Source organism: Enhydra lutris, unplaced genomic scaffold (assembly GCF_002288905.1).
Source record: "Enhydra lutris kenyoni isolate GAN:26980312 unplaced genomic scaffold, ASM228890v2 scaffoldscaffold32, whole genome shotgun sequence".
In the NCBI taxonomy this organism is placed as follows: domain Eukaryota; kingdom Metazoa; phylum Chordata; class Mammalia; order Carnivora; family Mustelidae; genus Enhydra; species Enhydra lutris.
In genome coordinates this window covers 6,848,733-6,864,402 of record NW_019154116.1, presented here as the reverse complement: position 1 = coordinate 6,864,402, position 15,670 = coordinate 6,848,733, and positions in this window count along the sequence as shown.

Sequence of the window (15,670 nt, the reverse complement as noted above, 5' to 3'; positions counted from 1 at the left end):
TCAGCTGCATATGTTCTGAACGTCTGAGGGGACTAAAGGATGGGAGGAAAAAAGAAGTAAGAGGAGAGGGAGAGGAGATCTATCTGCACAGCGGTTTCTGGACGATTCTCTCTCCCCTGATACAGCAACCCACCGGAGAGAGCAGAACTGCGGCTGGGACAAGGGCACTGAAGGTCAAGGGTAAGAGTAAACAATGAGAGCTGCACTCACAGGGCGTCTTAGTTTCCATTGCGAGGGGCTGCCATGTCATTGTTTCAGCTCCTGGGGCGCTGTGACGTGTCAGCAAGACACGCGTGTGCAGGGAGGACAAGTGCCAGTGTCCCTGTTTTCCCGGGAAAGTGCTTCAGACTCTCCACGTCCCTCTTCGTGCCGGTCCCCAATCTCCCTACACGGGGACGCAACCATCCGTCCTCACGTGCTCTCACCTGACACCCCCACTCCTATGCACTCACATGACACACACGCGTGTTCACACACACACGATCACAACACACCTGCAGGCGTGCATTTACAGTCACAGTCACACCACACCCACAAATGGGCATGTACACCCACACACTCTCCCACACATTCACAGCCTGTCCCTCTCCTCTCACATTTGCACACACATACACACACACTCACACTTGCCCTGCTCTGCTGACTCAGTGGCCTGCAGACCCACTGTGTCACCTGCCATGGAACCGAGGGCCGCTGAGACCCTGCTCCCTCCCTCGTGGCCACAGTCCCTGGTGCTGAGCATCCTGGGGGGAGGGTCGGAGAGAACGTGTGTCAGCTGCTTCTGCTCGGCTCTCCTGTCAGGCACTTGAGATGAGCATTTGCTGGCGCACTTGAGCATTAAGTGGCTTGTGCAGTTCTGTCTCGGGTCAGCGTTTGGCTTTCGGTTCCAAGTGGTCCTGCCCTTGCAGGAAATCCGTGGTACGAAGTGGTGAAGGGCTTTTCTCAAGGACGTCTGAGAAGCTCGAGGACACTTTCATGGATAAATGTTGTTATTTGGACCATGGAGGGGGGGTGGAAGAGCCAGGCACTGGGTCCCCAGGAGGTCAAGAGGAGCCATGCATCAGGGCCCAGCTGCCCCCACCAGCAGGTGGTCGCCAGCAGGTCCCCAGCCCTTTCCCTCTCTCTCTTCCCTTGCGTGTGAATCATGGGGTCTGCAGAGAAAACCCCGAGCTCCCTCCTCCCTGGTTATCACAAGCCTGTGGTTCTTAGATCTGACCTCCTAAGGGCACCTGCGATTGCCCTTGACATTGGGGTCTCTCGCTGGTGGTCGGATAAACTGAGAGTGGTGGTCTCTGTGCAGTGCGGTCTCTCTCCAGACCTTTGCCGTGGGACTGAAGGACAGTCACCAGCGCTTACCTGCGGAGAGCTGGCGCATCATGGAGCAGAGCGAGCGACCATGACGCCAGCGCTGTGCGGTTCCAGCTGGGAGTGAGGCGGAGGCAGCGCAACGTAGAGGCCCCGAGGACTGGGACATCGGGATGAGACCTGCCACGGTGGCCGCCTCGAGGGACTCAGCTGACATTCGTCACAAGCAGCCGCTCTGCCGTGACTCACTGGGAGTGGGACCGACGTCCACAGCCAACACAGTGTGCCCCCGTGTTACTTCCTTCCCATGTAAAGCCCAGGAGCGGCGGGCAGCCTTCGTGTCGACAAACAGGACAACCGCAAGACATTCACAGACACCATTTAGCAGCGGAGAAAATTTGAGAATGAAAGTGATGGCCCTGAAGGCAAGGGGACTCGGCACATCCTCCCTGGGAGGTGACACAAAGCACCCCTTGGTCCACACCAAGAGGACTTTAGGGAAAAGAGCAATGCGCCCCCGGCCAGCCGCTGGCAGCTGTCCATGCCCCACAGGTGCACAAGGACCTGCCCTCATGATCCGTTCCTCTTTGTCAAACTCCCCCAAGACGTTGAGAGGCGGTTAGAAACGCGCCCTGGGAGAACACAGCTCTCCTCGCACGTCCAGAACCATCATGATTCCATTTCCTCGTCTGTGTTTCCGAATCCGCCCGGAGTCCTTCCCTGAAACCAGGTCATCCGGGAGGGCACCCGGGGCCAATTTACCTTCTGTGAAGGTTCCTAACCCTCCCCTGGTCCTGTGCTTGTCACGCATCCCTGGGTCTCAGGAGAGCAGGGGGCACCTGTGTCCCCTCCACAGCCCTGCACTGGCAGGGGGTTCCGGGGTCCACACTGAGCTCTAACCCTGCTCCTCTGGGGGCCTCATGGCTCCTGGCTCTTCCCCAGAATTTGATGCTGTTCCCGCTGCCTACGGAGATTCTCCTTCCTGTCATTCTGTCTCAAGGGGCGTTTTCCTTCCTGGTTTACACTCTCCTCTGGGGGTGCTTTCCCTTAGTCAGCGGCTCCCGCCTTCCCTGAAAGTGTGGCTTTGTTTCTGCTGGACACGAGCTGTTTTGTCGCACAGCCAAGTTAAACAAGGAGCTGCTTTTAGACCCTTTCGGAATGGCTCTTTTTCTTTTGGCATTCGGTTTCATATCTGAACTTTAGATACCCTTGGGGTTTAGCACAAGGCCACAGGGCTCTTGAGGTTTCTGGAGTGATTCCAGTGTCCAGTGATATCAAAGAACAAGGTCAAAGGGGAGAAACAGATCTGTTCATTGTAGATAATTTACACCAGGCAGCACGTTTTACGGTATCTCAGATAGACACCTTTCTTATCTGTGGTGGAGGCAAAGTGACATTTCTGTTTCCAAATAAATCATCAGTAGTTTCCCTGGTTTCTGGGACTATCCAGGGGTCTGATAGGGTCTAAGCATTCATCTGGTCCCTCATTTCCTGACAATAAATCACAGTTCCTGAAATTTCTACCTAGTAAATTTAACCTGCTGACTCAGAGAGATAGTTCAGTTATTGAGTTTTTTTCTGGGAGCAGGAAATAACAATGCTCAGTGCCCAAGTAGCTCTCTGCCCTGCTGTATCCCCAACTGTCAAAAGAAATAATAATGTGTAAGTTCTATCTTTAATTAAGCTGGCTTTCCGTGTAGTGTCTGTTCAACAAGCTATCACAGCAATGATCTGCTGTGTAACATACAGACCTCTTATTCAAAAAAATTGGGCTGAAAACCCTAAACTCCCTTATTGTCACACACTCTTCTCTCCATTATGTCCCTAATATGTGAATGTAACCTCCTAGTAACTAGTTTCTTAGATGGTTCCATGAACACTATCTCCTGGTATGCATGGTTTTAGGTCCTCCGCCCCACAATGAATCAGGCTGGCATGTGTAACCAGGAGAATGTGGTCTTAGTGATGTTGTGTGATTTTTTTTCCTTAAGATCTATTTATTTATTTGAGAAAGATAGCACATGAGTGGAGGGAGGGTCAGAGGAAGAGGGAGAGAATCCTCAGGCAGACTCCCTGCTGAGTGCAGAGCCCAACATGGGACTTGATCCCAGGACCCTGAGATCATGACCTGAGTCAAAACCAAAAGTCTGGACGCTTAACCAACGGAGCCACCCAGGCACCTCATTCTGTGTGATTTTGTCTGAGACGTAGTTATAAGAAGCCTAAATGACACGATGGAACTTTGGCCATGATTTCTCAGACCACTTGCCTTAGGGAAATCCAGGTGTCTGGTAAGAAGTCTGTTTACTTTGAGACTACTATGCTGTAAGGGTCCCAAGATGCTTCGCCACATTGAGAAAGGGGCCTGGGCTACCCAAGATTTTCCAGCTATCCCAGGTCCAGATCCAACATCAGGCATATTGACTAAAAAGGGCATCATGTGTCTCCATGACTCAGCCCTGACCTGCCTGAACTGATGGGGACCCAAGAAGGAGATGACCAGATGAACCATCAGGTGCCAGAACCATGAGTGACACTAATCCATTGTTTTAATTCAGTAACTTTGGGAATGTTTTGTTACACAGCAATGGATAAACAGAACACCACTTTGCAATTAGCTGAATGAGGGGAACGGGCATCAGAGGATTAAAAAGTTGTCCTGAGTTCGGTCCATGAAAATGCTAATTCTGTTTATCCGCTCAACTCCTATCCTTTTAGTAAATGACCTTTCTTGAAATTCTCAATTTTGCCATATGACCTATATTGATCACCTGGTCATAAATTTCCAATAGTGACCTACAATGCAGTATGATCTTTGCCATTGTCCCATATACTTTATGGAAATCCTGCCATTCTGAAAGGCATTCAATGCAGAATATAAGTACCCTGTTAGATGCAGAATTTGTTGAACATAACCTGTTTGAATTTCTTGTTGGTCTTTTAGAATTTCTGATGTCTTATATTCTCAAAGCTGTTCTGTATATCTTTGGAAAACTTCATATCATTCTTTGAAGGGTTTTTACAGAATGTAGTTTTTGGTCAACTTCATGCAACTCATACAAAAAAAGAAAAATTGAGATGCTCATGTTAGAATCATGACATTTAATGTCAAAGAGAGACATGGAAATAGTCTAATCCAACACTGCAAGCATTCCTGGGCTCTATTTTCTGCACTCTATGAGGGATAGTAGTTTAGATTTAGCAGTAAATCTAATCATGGTTTTCCTCTAATAAATTTTTTCAGTGATATTTTTGAAGTGCTTATAGGATAAAAAGAGCAAATTCTCTAATATACATATTATGAGGGTTTCATAATATACCCATTATTCAACAAAAACATTGGATCACATATTCCAATGGAAAAATAATCTACCTAACAGCATACAAAAATAATTATGCATAAATTAAAAATCCAAATATTATATTCTCCCATCTCTCACATTTTGTCTATCGTGTTAACTTTCTGTATTCCAGAGAATAATTTCAGAGTAAAAATATGGGCTTTTATTGATGGACTGTATTGTCCCAAGGGGGCTGACACAAGTTTTGTTATATGTAGAACTTCGCTTCTGTTATATCCTAAATATGTTTAACTAGATGCCTTTTGTGTGAAGTTGTGTGATTTTTTTTTTTACAGAAAAGACTGAGAAATAGATGTGTAAGTCAATAGCATTCCCAACCATTGTCCATGAGCTGGTAGCTCACATTCATGGGAAGCTGGTCACTGCTCTGATATTACAGGTTTGCTCACCTGGGTTTGGACCAGGATCCACAGGGGCATCATTGCAGAAAAGGGGAGCTCTTATCGCATCACCTGGAAACAAATGAAAGCAAGGCCTGAATCACTCTGAAAATGACTGTGACCATGAATGAGTTGGCCTCCCTGCTGGAGTCTCATAAAGCTAGAAGATGGAGACTTGTAGACTCATGTTGGTCATAGACTTTGATGAAGGAACAGCATCGTAACCATGCAGGTACAACAGCACCCTGCTTGTTTTATTGGACACTTTTAATCATCCTTCACTCCTTGTCAATGTCCATTTCAATTTCAACACCCCAGGGGCTCCCTGCCGATGTCTTTCTCAGGTGGATCTCTGGACTGGGGTGCCTTACACTTCCCACCATCACTGCATAGTATTCAAGGCAAAGACTTGCTTGTACCCACATGCAATGTGGGGGCCAGACTGGAGCCCCAAGCTTTTGCTCCCCCCTTTACAGATCCTGCTGCAAAGTGCGGGGCTGGCTTGTGTTCCACACCCTCACAGAGGGTAATGAGCACATGTACCACAAAAGAATTGAGAGTGAAGTATTCGGGTAACAAGATTGAGTTATTATGGGAGATGCCATCAGTACTGACCTCCATGAAAAAGTCCGTGTTTTAAAATCCATCACAACACATAGCATTTTGTTTCAAAATCCATCATCTCTCTTTGCCGGCGTTGCTTCTAAACCCTTGCATCCGTATCTGGCTTTTTCTTAGAGGGTGAGTGTCTCCTAGTTGGGGCTTCTTATGTGCACTCGACAGCCAGGAGAGGACGCTGCACAGATGGTTCCCTCCACATGTGTGTTCATTTGGTGTTCTCAACGGCACAGGTAAAAATTTTCACTCGAATAACCATAGCACAGAGATGTAATAGTTTTTAGCTTAGACTTCATCTTGTAAAACTTCTCCTGATGCTAAATCCTCAAATGGTTTTACTCAGCTTCTATTGTCCCTCTGTGAACTTGGACTGTAATCTGAGCTTGTAATGTGATTAAGAGTGTCTTTTTTCTAATTCAGCAGGAAAACAGGGTAGACATGGCACCCAAATAAATCTATATGGATTTAATGGAAGTAGTGAGTAGTTCTTTAATTTACACTATCTATTCCTCCCTTGAAGGGGGTCTGTATGTATGTGCTCTTGTATTACTGTAACATTTAACTTGGGTTTCTTCTCTTCTCACCCCTCTAGCTTTCCCTGTGGCTTCCCAACATGGGAAATGTTGGGAAGCATCTGGTGTTGGTGTCAGGTGGGGCTGTTATAATCCAACTGAGCCAAGGTTATGTTTCTGTCTTCATGTGTTTTGAGGACACATCTTTTCCATAGAACTTTCTTCCTCCTGGCTCATGGGTGCTGGTTAGTCAACTCCAGATTGGCATAATATCTGTAAACTATCATCTGAAATGAGGGGCTTTCCAGGCCACTTGTTACTAGTTAGAATCATCTAATAATACCCCTTTGTCTGTCATGCACCACAGTGGATTGAGTGGGATTCTTAGACTTTGATGCTTCCTCACTCAAATTCTGATGTCCTCTCCTGAGTGGATAGTAAGGATTGTGTGGAAGTCTGCATGTGCCCTGATGGTAGTAGCAGAGAGCAGGAAAGGCTGGAGTTCCGTTGATTGAAATCTTCTCCAAACATCCATTGAAGATCCATTTTGCCCCAGGATATGTGTTCTGTATCAGGGAGATGAAAATGGAAGGCCCAGGCCCTGTGCTCTAGGAGTTTACTGCTCAGAGGCATAGAAAAACAAGATAATGAAGACACACTATGACAATGGCCACCACAGTGGTTTGAGTGGGGTCTCATGTGGGAGGATCTCCAACCCTCTCCAGTGAGAGTCGGCGAAGTTGTCTTGGAGGGAGTGTACCTGGACTTGATGTTGGGACACAGATGGGAATGAACCAAACCAACCAAACAAAAAGGAATGAGCCACATTGGGCTGAGGAGCCAGGAGCAGACCAACAGGAAAGTGTATACATGGGTGTCAGATAACATCTTAACAAGGCCTGGGTGGGATGCAAAGAAGTACTGTGCCCTGGAAATGATGGCATTTAATATTTGAACTTTGGGTATCCGGGGTAAGAGATTCATTTTCATTCAAGCTCCACTTAACTCAGGAGTCCTACTCGGGAAGGCCAGCTGTACACGCGCTCACTCACTTCCTCCTGTCCTCAGCTTCTAGGTACCCAGGGAGTCAACTCTTACTTCCTTGGAAGCAAAAGAAAAACTTTGACTTTTAAAGGGTAATTCTGATGCATCTCTTAATCCCCACTGTGTAGCTATTTGCCGGTTTTATTTAGAACGCTCTTGGTGAGTGGTCAGAATGAGAACCAGACCATCCAATTCCAACTATTTTCTTTTTTTTTTCTTTTTCTTTTTTTTTTTTAAAGATTTTATTTACTTATTTGACAGACAAGTATGCAGAGAGGCAGGCAGAGACAGAGAGAGGAGGAAGCAGGCTCCCCGCTGAGCAGAGAGCCCGATGTGGGGCTCGATCCCAGGACCCTGGGACCACGACCTGAGCCGAAGGCAGAGGTTTTAACCCACTCAGCCACCCAGGTGCCCCAATTCCAACTATTTTCTTGATGTAAGTGTCTTTGTGTGTATTCTGGTGCTTGAGAGAGAGACCAGGGGGAGGAGCATTGGGGGAGGGAGAGAGAGAGAATTCCCAACGCACTCCATGCTAAGCAAGGAGCCTGATCCCATCCCAGGACCCTGAGATCATGACCTGAGCCAAAATCAAGAGTCAGAAGCTTAACCGACTGAGCCACCCACCGTTCCTTGAGAGATTTTTTTTTAAAGCCTTTCTTATTCTAAAGAATTCAAAGACCTGTTGAACCCAATGGGTGATGACAGAATCCTGTCCTGTGACATTTATAGACTTGTCACAAGTCGGTATGCTGAGGAGGATAACAGTTGTGATGGTAAATAACTGAGATGATCTTTCTTTATCTAGGCTGAGATTTATGAGATCTTTATAGACAAGTTAGTGCCTCTTTGCAATGTGGAAGAGTTGATAATAAGTAATTCGTCCTGCTTTCCATCATGGGTGAAAAACTAGAAATTAAAAAATGAGTTACTGGTGAGAAAAATAAGCAAAAATATCCCATTAGAATGTACAGCCTGGTCTATTCTCTTGACTTTCCTTGATGATTTTCAAATAAATTCTCCACTTGGATTCTGAAAGAAGAGTCTACAGAGAGAGGTCACATTGCTCTGGAAAGTGCATTGATCCATCCCTGAGTTCCATTTTTGATTCTAGCCAGGACCTGCTGCTAACTCACCGAGGGCATTCTGTACAAAACAAATAATTTTCTCCCTGTTTCAGAAAATAAAGAGCTTGGATCAGATAGTATCCAAGTTTCTTTCTGTCCTGAAGTTGTGCTCTTCTAAATGAATGTCTTTTAATTGGCTGCTTATGCTTTTCCTCCAGATTTTTCCCTTTGAGCTAAAGGTCGGGAGCTGTGACCACCATGAGAAAACTGTAATAACAACACTAGCTTACTGGTTCTAACTGGTTCTAACAATAGGCCCTGTTATTGTTCTAGTATTATTCTAACATCAACTTATTTAATTCTCATGGTAAACACAGAAGGTAGATACTTCTTATTATGCCAGGTATAGCGATGAAAAAGCCAAGGCACAGATAGGCTCAGTAAATTGCCCAAGGTCACACCCAGAGGTGAAAGCAGAGATGCAAGCCTGGCATATCTCCAGAGCCTGCATGGCATCCCCTACCGCTCCAGCTTCTGCAGCATGAGGGGAGTGACAGAGAGGACAGTGGCCTGGCTGATAAATCAGGTTAACGGGGTTGTACATCATCTCACTTTCTCCTGGCAGCTTTAGACTTCAGACATTGTTCCCACACTTTTCAGGGTCCCCAGTGGCTACCTGCTCATGGAAAACGAACTGGCTCTTGACTCTTTCCTGGTGAGGGAAGGAGGGTTTGTGCCAAGAGGTAAAGGTCTTTCAAGACGTAACCAAATCTTCCACAGATTCTCCAGAGGAGCCTGACCTGGGCTTCTGGTTTTCTCCCACAAAGTGTGAAGTTGGCTCTGAGGTTCATCATATACCTATCAGGACTCTTCCTAGTTGTCATCATTACCAGAGTTTGGCCTCAGGAACCAAATCACACTGTCCCTATTACCTTCAACATCTCCACAGCCAGGTGACAACAGCTACCCACCCTAGTTAACGTTTTTGATATTGAGGTCCCACAAAGTCCATTGTATAGTAATTTGTAAAACTTCGTATTTTTTGGCTGCCTCAAGGTCCCCACACACAGACTGTGAATACTCCTCCCAGGTGACCCATGTGCTGTGTGGTAGGGCTGTGGCCCCTGCCGCTATTTCTCCTTTCGCTTTCCCTGGTGACCTGGTGACATTCACATGCACCAGGAAACCGCCTCGAGCCTTGGGCGCTTCACCTGATCCCAGTAAAGGTACTTGCCTAACAGGCCTCACTCTGGGCTCTCCACCAGTTGGGCTGAGTCTGTTCCCTTTGCATATGGTCCCTCATGGTGTGTGGTGACTCTGTCCCTCCAGGATCTGTGAGTGGAAAAAAATTTGTTCTGCATCTCTCCTGTGTCCCTTCTTTTGGTCATACCTGACCGACCATTTCATGAAAAAATACAAAACACCCTCTCCCTATCTTCAATTCCAGCAACACTGTGTCTTTACAACTTGTTTTCTGTGGTCACATGTTTCTCTGACCACAGGCATGAAAGCTTCTCTAGGCTTTCAAGGACACTTTTAATTAGATTGAGTCCAGTTGGGAAATCCCAGATCATATCCCCATCTCAAGGCCCTTAACATAATCCCATCAGCTCAGGGCCTGGTTTGCTGTGGAAGGTGACATTCTCAGCATCCAGGCATTAGGACATGGACATCTTTGAAAGCCTTTATTCTGCCTATAAGACAAATTCATAGTAAAAATAAAGCAACTCCCAGTGGTAGGGTTAGTGTAAATCAAACATAAAATTTGAGGACAGGTTGTCAGGAACAGTGGAATCGATGTCCTGGATCACTTGTGAGTGGAAGTTGGGTGGCTCATCCTCACTTAACAATAATGTACCTTCATCAATAGTGCAATGTCCCTGGAATGGCCACAGACTGTGCCGGATTGTGATCCTGACTTTGGGAGTGATAGTGTGCTCTGGACTGCCTCCTTTCCCAGTTGGGTATGTTAGACTCCTGTGTCACTGACAGGGGGATCTTGGGCTGATGTCTTTGCCAGCACATCACCAGTGTTAGGCAAGTTTATGGTTGGGGTTCCCAGGAGCACTGGATTAGAAAAGACTTAAAACATAGACTGTGTCCTGGGTCAGACCCAATGATTTCTTCCAGAATAGAGACCAATGGAGTGTGGGAGAGGGCGTGCAAGTGAGAAGTGCATTGTAAACATGCAAGCAAAGAAAAGGGGAGGTGAACAGAATAATCCTATTTACTCATTCTTACTGCGCTCTATTCCAGGCTTCCTAGCCACGGTGTTAGCAAAGGAACCAGAGGCTGCCAGCCCAGAATCATGGTTAGAATTTCACCTTTCTTTCCTAAACCCGTGAGCTCCCTTCTCTGTTGAGGAATGCCCTGGTCAGCCCAGAGCCCACCCTCCAAGGCGCGTGTGAGGCTCACTCCACACCACGGCTCCCACCCTTCTTGTATTCTCCGTCTTTTATGACACGCAGCACGGTTTCTAATTATGCCCCTATTTATCTACTTACTTCCTTGTTTAGACTTTCTCCCCCAGTGGACGCGGAGTTTCATGAGCACCTACATCGAGTTAGGTCCTGTTGGGCTTTATGTCTCTGGGGCCCGCCCTGGTCCAGCACATTCTAAGTGCTTGGTGAATAACCATGGATTGGAGGTCTGCAAGGACGAAAGAGAAGAACAGAATGCAGGGTCAACACAAAGATCTAAGAAGTTTTCTGGGGCTCACTCATGTCCCCAGTCTTGAGAAAGAGAAACGAAAACCACCAATTTGTCAATATGGACAATTTGTATCCTGTGAAAATTTTCATTATGTCTCTTTTTTTTTTTTTAAGATTTTATTTATTTATTTGACAGACAGAGATCACAGGTAGGCAGAGAGGCAGGCAGAGAGAGGAAGGGAAGCAGGCTCCCTGCTGAGCAGAGAGCCTGATGCGGGGCTCGATCCCAGGACCCTGGGATCATGACCTGAGCGGAAGGCAGAGGCTTTAACCCACTGAGCCACCCAGGCGCCCCTCATTAAGTCTCTTTTGAGACCCGGCATAAAACTACACATTTATGAAGCAAGTAAATTTGCTGAAGGAACAGAGATGTTTATCAAAAAAATTGTGAATAGAATTTCACTGATTATGCTTTAAAATGCTGCAGTACAGAACACATCAAGTTGAATACAGCCATAAGTGACCCTGGAGTAGGCTCCGTTTGAATAGCTCCATGGGAGAGTAAAGGCAGTAGTGGGCTTGCCCTGGCTGTGGGCTTCCTCCTGCATTGCTATGATGCTTATGGGCACTTATCTTGGGTGGCCATCCTGTGCTAGGCCCACAGCAGGGGATGTTTTAGAATTTCAGTTGGCGTTTCCCAACCTCCAACAATAGTAGCATCACAAATGCCATTTCTTTTGTTTTCTGTGTAAGCTTGTGATTAGGAGGACAGCATCTTCATTTTTAAAAGCAACCCAAGTCTACAAAGAGTTATCATAAAAGAATGGTTAGGAGGTCTCGTGTAAAACATCTGCCAGATGCAAAACTGCTCAAAGTCTGTCCAGACCCACAAGTTGTCAGAATTTCCGTGGTTGAAATTCTAGAACATTGAGCACTATGTAGCTGGATAAGATTGGATTCTCCCCAGTAGTCCTCTTTTTTTTCCCTTAAAGAATTAAGAGTGTTTGCCTAACACTGTGTGACATACCAAGAAACTCGTAAGAACGTGCAAGTGGAAGAAGAGCCCATCCTCCTGATCCAGTTGAGTTTTAATCATATTTTATCTTCACTACACTGTGTGCATTAATGTGAACTTTGAAGTCTTTCTGAAGGTAGATATTGCACGAGTCAACCAATGAATCAACCAATCAATCAAGTAAGCTGTAAACAATGAAGAGCTCAGTGTGTCTTGTCTGAATTTGGATTTTTTGTGATATGAGCTATTTAAATGAATGACTGAAGTGTAAATATTGTTAAGCTACCCTTGAGGAAAAATATGTGAGTAGGATATATTCCAATTGCATCAGCATTTAGCTCTGTAATTAATTAGTGAGGAAAAAAAATCACTCAGGAGGAATTTTCTGGATGTGTTTCCCTATTATAAATGGACTTACCAAGAAGCCCACATCATGAGCCTAAAGAAATATTTGGTTTAATAATATATGATCTTCTGCACTTTTCTTAATGACAAAATGCTTTTATTCTAACAGTTGTTATTTTATGGTGTGTTTCTTTTTAAGTGATATTGCAACTGACTTTATAGCCTTAAACCAAATAAAAATATAACTAAATGCAAAAAACAGTCTTAGAGAAAAATGTTTATATGTGTAAGTGAACTAATATTCTGTTTTTTGTTTTGTATATTAAATTGCATTTACATATTTTATGGTATATTCATCAAAGGGTAACATCAACCGGAGAGATAATTTTGTCCTTTATATGCTTTAGTGAAATATTATTGTGAGATAAAATTTTGCAATTTTAATAATAGGGGAATTTCTCCCTGAACTTTCTATATATTTTCTGTAGAATGATAATATAACTACTCTTCCTCCCAAGCTTAATTCTAGACAGTTTTAACCCAAATTATTGTCATATTTTTAAATATTTTTATATTAAAAATTAAAAAGATTAAAAACATCTGAATTTCTTTGAATGATGCAAACATGAATATTTTAAAAGTCACATTTCATATGTATTCACCATGTGAGGGATCAAATTAAAGACTTCAAGTGGAGACCAATGCATTGCATTTATCTTGTACAGCCAAGAATATAAGTAACATAATAGAATTAAATTAGATTATTAAATAAATTTAATTAAATTTAATAATATAATTAGAAAATAGTGTGTATTTTTATCTAAGTAATTCAATGATCACCATATGAACTTTATCAATCTCTTTTCCTTTACCAATTCTGAACAATTAATAAAATATACCAGTGGGGATGAATTTTGATTACATTTTCTAGTTTGTGTGTGTGTGTGAGTGTGTGTGTGTGTGAGAAAGAGAGAGAGAGAGAGAGAGAGAAAGAATCAAGGAAAAGAGAGAGCAATGTGAGGCTGTTGAAGGTTGAGGGCTTCAATTTGGATCTTATCTTTTAAGTACAAAGATGTTTTGGGGGAAGTCATAACGATGTGCCCACTTACGGCCATCAATTTCAGGATACTCTAAATAAATCAATTCTCTGATTTCTTTACATATTGCACCAAAGTTTTCCTTTTAATTTTTTAAACGATTTTTTGGGATACATTATTTCAACTCAAGTTGTGCTTTAATGAGACAAAAACTTCTAAAGAGGTGGTATAATTGGGAACTGCCTTTTCGGAGAAGTTCCCTTGACTTGAATTAAATTCACAGCTAAGAGTGGCCTGGTAGGGGAAATTCTTTTTCCCTGGACATAGGGCTCTCTCTCTATATATATCTATATAGATGTATATAAAGATAGAATATTTTCCCAATATAGGGAATGGCCTCCTTTCCTAAATTTCTTTCTAAAATTAGCATAGTTATTCAATAATATTTCTGATTATTAATTTGATGCTTGATTTGAAGAAAAGCTGCCTCATAAAGAGAATCAAGTTTCAAAAGGGATCCAGATTTTATATCCTCTATTTCTGCTATAGTAGGACTCCAGGTGTGTAAAGACTCTAAAGAAGATAACTACATTTTATATATATTTTATAATATGATGCTAGATGTAGTCCTATAAGTTTCTCTTCAGTGTTGGCTATAAGCACAATATAGTGCTCAGTGGAACACATATTCAATACCAAGACTAATAAATACTAAATTGCATAATTTTTTTCAAATCATATATATTATATTACAAAATAAAATAAAAACAACCAAGAAAACTTACATGTATTTCATAGCTCTTCAATAACAGTATTTAAAAACACTGTGAATCCATATCTTAATATTGCATTCCTTTACTTGTGTTAAAGTTCATCAATGAAGTAGCATAAAAATCAAAACTGAATCAGAGACTTTTGGTTTTTAGCCTAGTAGGTAAGGAACATGGAAGTCAATACTCTTTAACAACCCATGAGAAGTTGAACAATTTGAAAAATGCACAGGTCTTCTCAGATGCTTCAGAGAAGTGAGGACGCTGGGCAAACTTCTGCCCTCACAATCAGAGACACAGACAGGTAGACACAGAGCTCTCCAGAAGGCAATCTGATACCTGCTGGGGGAGTTCAACGGGGAAGTGCGAACTCAATTTTCACCTCAAGTGTTAAGTATGCAGAAGGCCTTCTTAGGCCATCTTTCCTAAAGCCCTCCTTCATCTTCATGAGTCTCCGGCACAATTTCCATTTTATTTCCATTATGCTCACTAATCTTGTCAGTTACACTTTGTTTGCTGGTGTTTTATCGCTCCCAGCTGGGATGTGAGCCCCTGGTAGGATCTATGTTTAAAGATCTTATGCTCTGGAATGGTGCCAGCCACAGAGTAGAGGTGTGAAACCCTGTGGAAGAAGAGACTGAAAAGACAGTTATGTAGCAGGAGAGACATGTGAGCTAGAGTTAATGATTTTGGAACAATTGATATATAGATGGCAATTTCAGACCTTGAAAAACATGAGATCCTCTGAGTGATATGAGAGTAAGATCCATGCAGTATCTATCCTGAGAATATCATCCTCTAAGCTATGGGCAGAGGAAGTAGATCTTCCTCAGGAGGTGGAGAAATAGCAACAAAGAACCTGAGGAGAGAACAAAAAGATTCCTCTATTGTCATCTTGGTTTGAGTTTTCCCAGAGATGAGCCTGAATCAAGAATTTGGTTCATGTAGGAGCTCCTGGGTGGCTCAGTGGATTGAGCCTCTGCCTTCAGCTCAGGTCATGGTCTTAGGGTCCTGGGATCAAGGCCCACATCAGGCTCTCTGCTCAGTGGGGGCCTGCTTCCTCCTCTCTCTCAGCCTGCCTCTTTGCCTACTTGTGATCTCTTTCTCTCTCTGTCAAATGAATAAATAAAATCTTAAAAAAGAAAAAAGAATTTTGTTCATGTAATTTATGTGAAAGTGATCCCAGGGAACACAAAGAAGGAATAAGGAAAGCGTACAGGAAGGGGAGGATAACCAGTAAGGGGTGCTTTAATGTGGCTGACTACTACTGGCCACAGGGTAGAGGGATACCACTGGGAGATCATATAAAACACAACTCAGAACGATCCTACTGAGGAACAAGGACACTGAGGTCCTTATCCACTCTTCTCCATCACTGCATGGTAGGGGATTGCTTTATGGAACATTAGCTACCTGTCACTTCTTACCCACCTCTTATGCACATCCAGATGCTTCTGTGCCCATGGACTGCCCTTAAGCAGAAGACGTGGTTTCTTGAAGGATGACACCATAGGTGTATTTGGAAACTATCTTCCACAGTGGTAGGTAAGCTCTGGATGGGCTGAGG